A 7,176-nucleotide genomic window follows, 5' to 3' on the forward strand; every position below is an offset into this window, starting at 1 on the left:
TTAGTTTTTGCCCACAATCGGAATATGAATTTAAAACTGAAGGAAACACAGAAGTAGTCCTGCATGTGTATGTTATGGCACCATTACGTATTTTTCTGAAGGAGTTGAAAAGACCGACCTGAAAAAGACTATACCACCTAATCGAAAGCAAGGCTACAAGCAATTATAGAACGTAAAGCCACTTTAAAAAATTGCATTCAAGTGAATCAATAATCTTGCTTATCAAAAATATACGGTACTAAGGTCAGATTCTTATATTTGAAAACGCTGTTATACTTTAGAATTGCTATAATTTTACATTAAAAAATGCGCTAATTACCTTTGATGTAACAGGTTCTAACTAAAGGGTTAGGAAATCACTTAATTATCTTAAATTAGGTATAATATCTCCAATTGTCATTTACACATTAAGTATTACGTGCTTAAAGTTTTTAAAATTAAGATCCTTAAACTAATATAATAGAATTTACCAGTTCTAATACTGAAGTATAAACCATATCGTAACACTTTCGACTCCAAAAGAACCACAGAATTCGGAAACAGAAACAATAAACCGGAAAATGCCCATCCACTCACGTGTTTTATCTGTTTCAATACATAGTTTTTTTTTTAAACTTTACCATAATTCAGCCTTGTTGGTGAATCGTATTATTAAAATGTTTAAACCCGAAACGGGACGAACATTAAAAAATGACTCCTACAGCTTTCGGTACAGTGAGCTAAGAATCAATTTGTTCACACAGACCCGCAACGGACTTGAGCTCATTACAAACATGCTTCGAGGGTTATCATTGTACTCAGTAGAATACCTAGAATCAATGTGCCATACTGGTCAGTACAATATTAATGTTAGGGTTAATCATGCAGGGGAAGATTCTAGAACACGGGTCCCCTTTGTAAAACTAATGAAATATGTTTTACATATCTTGTTTCGGTTCTTTTCCGTTCGTTATTGTTTTCTCCGTTCTTTTCTTCCAGTTGGGAGCCGCGGTGGCTCAGTGGTAGAGCGTTCACCTCTCGTGCATGAGGTCCCGGGTTTAAACCCTGCTCCCGCCAAGTTAACTTTGTGGTGGACAAACACCGTATGCGTGGGTTTTCACGGCTTTCTTCTGCTTCCTCCTACTTTCTTCATTCCACCGTTTCATTCATTTGTCATCACTGTCTCCTTTATCCTAGCTGCCATACTCGTGGGACGTAAAGCTCAAAGATTTCATTTTTTCTTCCAGTTTTTGGACTTCTTTTATCGTTGAAATATTTTATTACGAAAACTAAGAACATTGAACTTAATCTTTGAACAGTCCATTACCATGTTTATTTACTTAAGTACACTAATTATATGTAGTCTATTGTTTTATACATAAAGTAATAATAATGTTTTAATTAATTATAATATTAGAAAAATTAAGTTTTTATTATTTCTTTGATTTCACATGCATAATATTTTTAGTTGGCGTTTTATTTTATTGGAAATTCCAATCAGTTTCGTTTTCGTATTCGGAGTTCATGTTGAATTGATCATTGGTGGTATACGTAGTATGTAATTGTGTTGTGTGAATCTGTCGAAGTATTTATGTGTAGTAATATATTGCTTTACAGCTCGTGAGTTCTGCGTACATTTTATCGTTTCTTTTAGTGCCATATTTCTTGATTCGTGTATACAATTGGCTGAACATAATCCCCATAAGAAAAGTCTACTGCATTTTCAAAACTCGCTCAGAGGGAGAGAAGCTTTTCTAATAAACAGAATCGTGTAAACTCTTAATTCGTACGTCAATTCGCTCGCACTTGATGTTGAGAAAGCATTGCTGTTCCTTTTAACTATCAACCTCGAGAAACAAACAATTACTGTTTTGAATTTTTCTCTTGAAAAAAAAGTATTGCATATTATTTATGTACTAAAGTTTACCCTACTCTGAAACAGGGTTGTGGGGGCTCAGTGGTAAAGCGTTCACCTCTGGTGCATGGGGTTCCTGCTTCGTTCCCAGCTTGCGTCAAGTGAGCTTTGTGGTGGACAAACACCGTGTGCATGGGTTTCCTCAGGGTTCTCTCGTTTCCTCCCCCTTTTTCGCTCCACCATTTTCATTCGTTTCTCATTATCAACGTCTCCTTTTGCCGAGCCTGCATAAACGTGGGACGTAAAACTCAAAGATTTCATTTCTCCTACTGTAAAACATTTTAATGCATTAACAAATAATGGAAACATTAAAATCAATAAGAGCCCAATACGCCTAATTTTGTATGAATATAGAAATTGATCCCTAAAACGAATACGAGAACGGGAACTACGGGGTTTCGAAAACAAAATGTTGATAAAAATATTTTGAGCGAAAGATTCAAACATTCAGGTGAATTAAAACGCTATACTAGCTTTTATTTCACAATAACTACAACTCACCGAGTATTATAGAAATAGTAAAGTTAATACGTATAAGATAAGCATGACACGATGCTTGTATGGAAAATACACACTAAGTCAGCAAGTCTTATTCAAAAAGCCTAGGAGAAAGAGACTATTAGGTGGGCGAAAGAGAAGGCTTCCGGACAATGTAAAGTAGGATGTTTGAAGGATGGTTGATAACAAACATGGTACATTGACTAGTCGCAGGTTAAAATCTAACGGAAAAGTTTGTTTCTGCTACGATGAGCCTTTGAGCTATTTAAGCCAAAGCGTTCGTTATTTTTGTATAATTGAACGAACTTGCATTTATCGTTACTCTCTCTTTCTTATACAATAATCAACTTTTGTTACAACATTAAACTATCCATAACCGTCTCCCTCTTGCAAGTTAATTACTGCAAATGATTATTCCTATTAATGAAGACCGAAACTTTTCTAAGAGAATAAAAAGTCATTTCCTCCCTTTTCTGCAAGAGAGGCTCAGCAAACAAACATTATTATCGGAACACCATTATCAGTGAGTATATATATATATAGTTCTTTCTCTTCTTGTTCTTTCTAACATAAGAACATCTGTTTATAAGAAAGGAAAGAAGTGTGTGTTTTTTTAAACATAATTTCAAGTTGTATTATTATTATATGAACGCTCTGATAATTTACCCATATACAGGGTAAGGCAGCAATTTGAAAACAAAATAACATCCGCGGAAAAAAGAGCAGACACGGAAGATAGAGCATTTAATGATCATTGAACATTATGTACACGTGAAGACAGACCCAGTACAGAATATCATTCAATTAAACCGCCATCTGCCGCCATAACAGTCTCTAAACGGTGTCGAAACCGTCGGCAGGAATGATTGAGGTGGGTCCTGGGAATGTTTGTCATGGCATCCACAATGGCTGGCCTGAGAGCCACAACGGTGTTGTGTGGATGCTTACTAGAGGCCCTCTCAACCACACCCCAGACGTAAAAGTCCAAAGGGTTGACATCAAGGGGGCCGGGGGGCATATTTTTGGGGTGATATGGTCGTGAAGATTCGTGGCCAACCATTCTTTGTTGAATGGGCGGTATGGACGGGAACGGAGTCCTGCTGAAAAACATATGGCCTGCCACGTGCTATAACAGTAATCCAGGACTGCACAACCATCTTCAACACATCGGTGCAAGCAGCGACGTTGACTGCCACCTTGACTAAAGAAATGTGGAGGCATCACGTCGACCTCACTGCTCACGCCCCTAGAACCATGGTGGCTGGGAACTTGGTGTGCATGACGATCGGAACCTCCTCGGGTGTTTTACATAGCCACCGGTCATTTCTGCGGTTCGCCTTCTGGTCCTGGACGAAGATTTTCCCAGCCGAGAATAACCAGAGCATTTCTGACTGCTCGGGATGTTTCAGCTTGTTCAAAAGGCACCTGGCGTAGTTCACTCTATTCTCCCTGGTTCTCGCGGACATGAACTGGTCTCTTCGCATCACGTACGACTTGTAACGGAGGTCTTCATATACCACGTGCCGAATGGTGGCCTCGTCAACGTGCTTCTCCCTTGCGAGTGCCCTTGTGGACTTCCCTGGGTCCGCTTCGACAACAGCTTGGACGGAAGCGACGAATTCGGTCATTTTGGTGCTGTCCGAGCGCTGACAAAGTCGTTTCCTGTGGGAAACGGTTTCCACATCATCACTGGCGGCCTCCAGTTCTCTCCGAACTTTGAAGATGAATGACCGGGCGACGTTCAAGAAGGCAGTGATCTTGGAATCGGAGTGTCCTGCAGCCTAGGAGACGATGACTGCATGCCTCTTCATTTCCTGAGATAGCACAGGGTTTATCATGGTTACCTGCAACAAAAAGGGTTACCTGTGTGTTGCAATGACATACAGGATATTGTGTCACTTATACTATGTGTTCTCAAATAGCTGCTGCATCCTGTATATTGTATTTGGTTTTCGATGGTATTATGAAATTATTGTATCAATAAGTAAATACTCATTCAATTACCAACCGTGCCATCCCTTGCCATTCCAACGTTATGTCGCAAACCCAATTGCCAAAAAGAAGGAAAATAAACAATACAACCGTTCAATAATAGCGCATTATAATAGCGCATGTGTTATCTCACTAATACAGGTAAATGCAATTAAGGTTTTAAAATACATAGTGTTATTATAAAAGTTGTAATTCATTATTTACTCATATTTAGATACACTCTATACCTGTGTGTGAGGGGGCTGATGCTGGAAGACGGAACACCAACATTCATCTGTACTTGAGCGTGGTGGAGGAAGGAAGGTTATGTGAAACAGATTATAATATTTATTATTTCTTGTCCATAATTTCCATCAGCTATGTACTGCTAGAATTTTTGGTAGGTACAGTGAAACCTGTCTATGTTGGCCACCATCGATTCCATTGAAAAGTGGCCAACTTAGACAGGTGGCCAACTTACAGAAAATAAGTGATTGGTGTATTTTTAGAATAGGACTTCTAGTATTACTTGATTGTAAAATTTTAATAAGCAATACCACGATAGCTACTTTTAAATAATGTATATAGAGTAATCACAACAATACACAGTACTAGAAAAAATAGTACAGTATATTTAATATATGTGCCTTTTTCTTCCTGAAAACTAGTCTGGTACACTGAATTATTCGTACGGAAAACACAATCACACAATCATAAATCTAAACATATGTAGGCAGTTTCTTGAAATTGATATTGTAGCACACTGAGTTATCAGATTGAAAACAAGAAAACAAAATTATAAATTCAATAATTTATATGCAGTTTATATGTTTTTTTTCGGCAGTGACAAATATTTTCTATAGATACCTTTCGAAAAGTAGCAAAGCAGTTACAAATAACAAATTTATTTATGGTGGTTCATTCTAGACGTATATTTTTATTATTTTTTGCTCATATGCACATTCTAATTTTGTGGTAACTACCTATTGGTAATGAGTTACAAGTGTTTTCCTTGGAGCAAAAGATGTTTTGAGAAAATCTTAAGGGAATTCATATTTGAAAACCTCCGCTACCTTTCGACAAGCCGTCAGATGCCAATAAATCACAATTGAGATGGTTAGCTTTAACCTTGAGAATTTTCCGGAATTACTAAAACTCCCCACTGATGAAAGGAACCGATATAGCTAATGGTTTTGCCAAAACAGACAGAGTAAACAAATACGTACGACCATCTCCTGAATTCCTGTGCGTTTTCTTATTCGCCACTTCCTTCACCACCCTTTTGTCAGCGTACTGTTCTGGCCATTGACTTCCAAGAACAAATCGTGGGAATCTATGCTACTCTGTCTCCAGTAACAAATACAGAACATTTGCTCTCATACAGGAATACGAAAGAGTTAAGAAAAATAACAAAACATATTCGCATGGCCAAGATACGCAGGTAAATTTATCATTATCAACACAGGATAAACATTGCTTCAGTGCGGCCAATCTCCAACATAGACAGGTGACCAACTTAGACTAATGAGTAATGAATATCTTATGGGATAATGCAGGTTCAAGACGAACCAGGCCAAGATAAGCAAGTGGCCAACTTAGAGAGGTGGCCAAGTCGACAGGTTTTACTGTATACGCCCGACCATTTTCAAAACTATAGCTTCTTATATCCATCCTTATATCTCCAATAAATCTCTCAATTAAAGTAAATATATGCTGAAGTATAAAGAAATTAGGTGGACATATTCCGTATACTTTCGTATACCCTCCCCGATAGGTTTATAGTGTTGGGTTTTCCTAAAATACTTTCCCACTACTAGTGAATCTAAAGCCTGTTCGATACGGAAACATTTTTCGGAAGATTTCTTGTAAGAAAAATCTTATCATTACCCTGCTTTGTAAAGGATTTTGTTGAGTGTGTGCAAACTAATCTCGGAACCATGGGTAAGCGACTATTTTTCCTGGAAGTGGAAAGACTTTCCTCTACCCCTGTGGCTTAGCAACCGCAAACTGCACTAGAGGTCGCGAAGAACTCAATGCTGCCAGATTTCTAAACTGGGTGAACTTGTTTCTTTCTTTTTGAAGTTTTCCGTTCCAGATTGTCATATGGGAACAGCAGAAGTAAAAACTTATTTTTTAGTTCAACATAGACCCAACTTGCATTATGTTAGTATTCGAAAGTTCTCGATAAAGTGATATGTTTATTTATTGACCATAAAAGATCTGTAGGGAAAATGAGGTAACGAAGATTCAAATTTTTAAACAGATTCTATTTTCTTCAGGATGACATTTTTTTAAAGGATAAAAAGTATGGAAAGGGAAAATTTATGCACTTAAAAAATAAAAATATTTATTCTCAATTTCTGCAAGAGCCTAACTTTTGGCGCTATAATTTACAACTTAAGGCAGGTAGTAGGGCGATTTTCCTTTTTTCCCTTTAGAATTTTCCGATTTTTGCAAACCATAATAAAATGAATCATATATTTCTAAATTTAAGCATGATTTTTTAAAAGTTTATATATAAAAAAAAATAAAGAAAAGGAAGACAGTATATCTTACGTCTTCATCCACGATTGAGTAACAACACAAAAAGAAGTTAAAAGTTAAAACTTTCTTGTATTGTTTTGAAAATTAAAGAAACGAAGAGAAGGAAGTGAAAATCTTAGCTTCGAATGCTTTCTCAAAAAATTGCATTCCTTATAGAACGCTTCAATTTATTGTTTATGACCATCAATGTTTTTCACAGTTGTCAGTTGGTAAATTTTAGTTCTCTACTTTCCCTTGAGATTTTGTTCGAAGAGATTGTAGTATGGTCG

The 7,176-nt window shown here is 37.0% G+C and overlaps 1 pseudogene; it reads right to left on the reverse strand.

The window, feature by feature from the left end:
• Positions 1–3,630: 3,630 nt before the first annotated feature.
• LOC145681233 (uncharacterized) lies at positions 3,631–4,230 on the reverse strand (annotated as a pseudogene).
• Between the last annotated feature and the right edge of the window lie 2,946 nt (positions 4,231–7,176).

Source organism: Thermobia domestica, chromosome 1 (assembly GCF_964235325.1).
Source record: "Thermobia domestica chromosome 1, izTheDome1.hap1.1, whole genome shotgun sequence".
NCBI classification, from domain to species: domain Eukaryota; kingdom Metazoa; phylum Arthropoda; class Insecta; order Zygentoma; family Lepismatidae; genus Thermobia; species Thermobia domestica.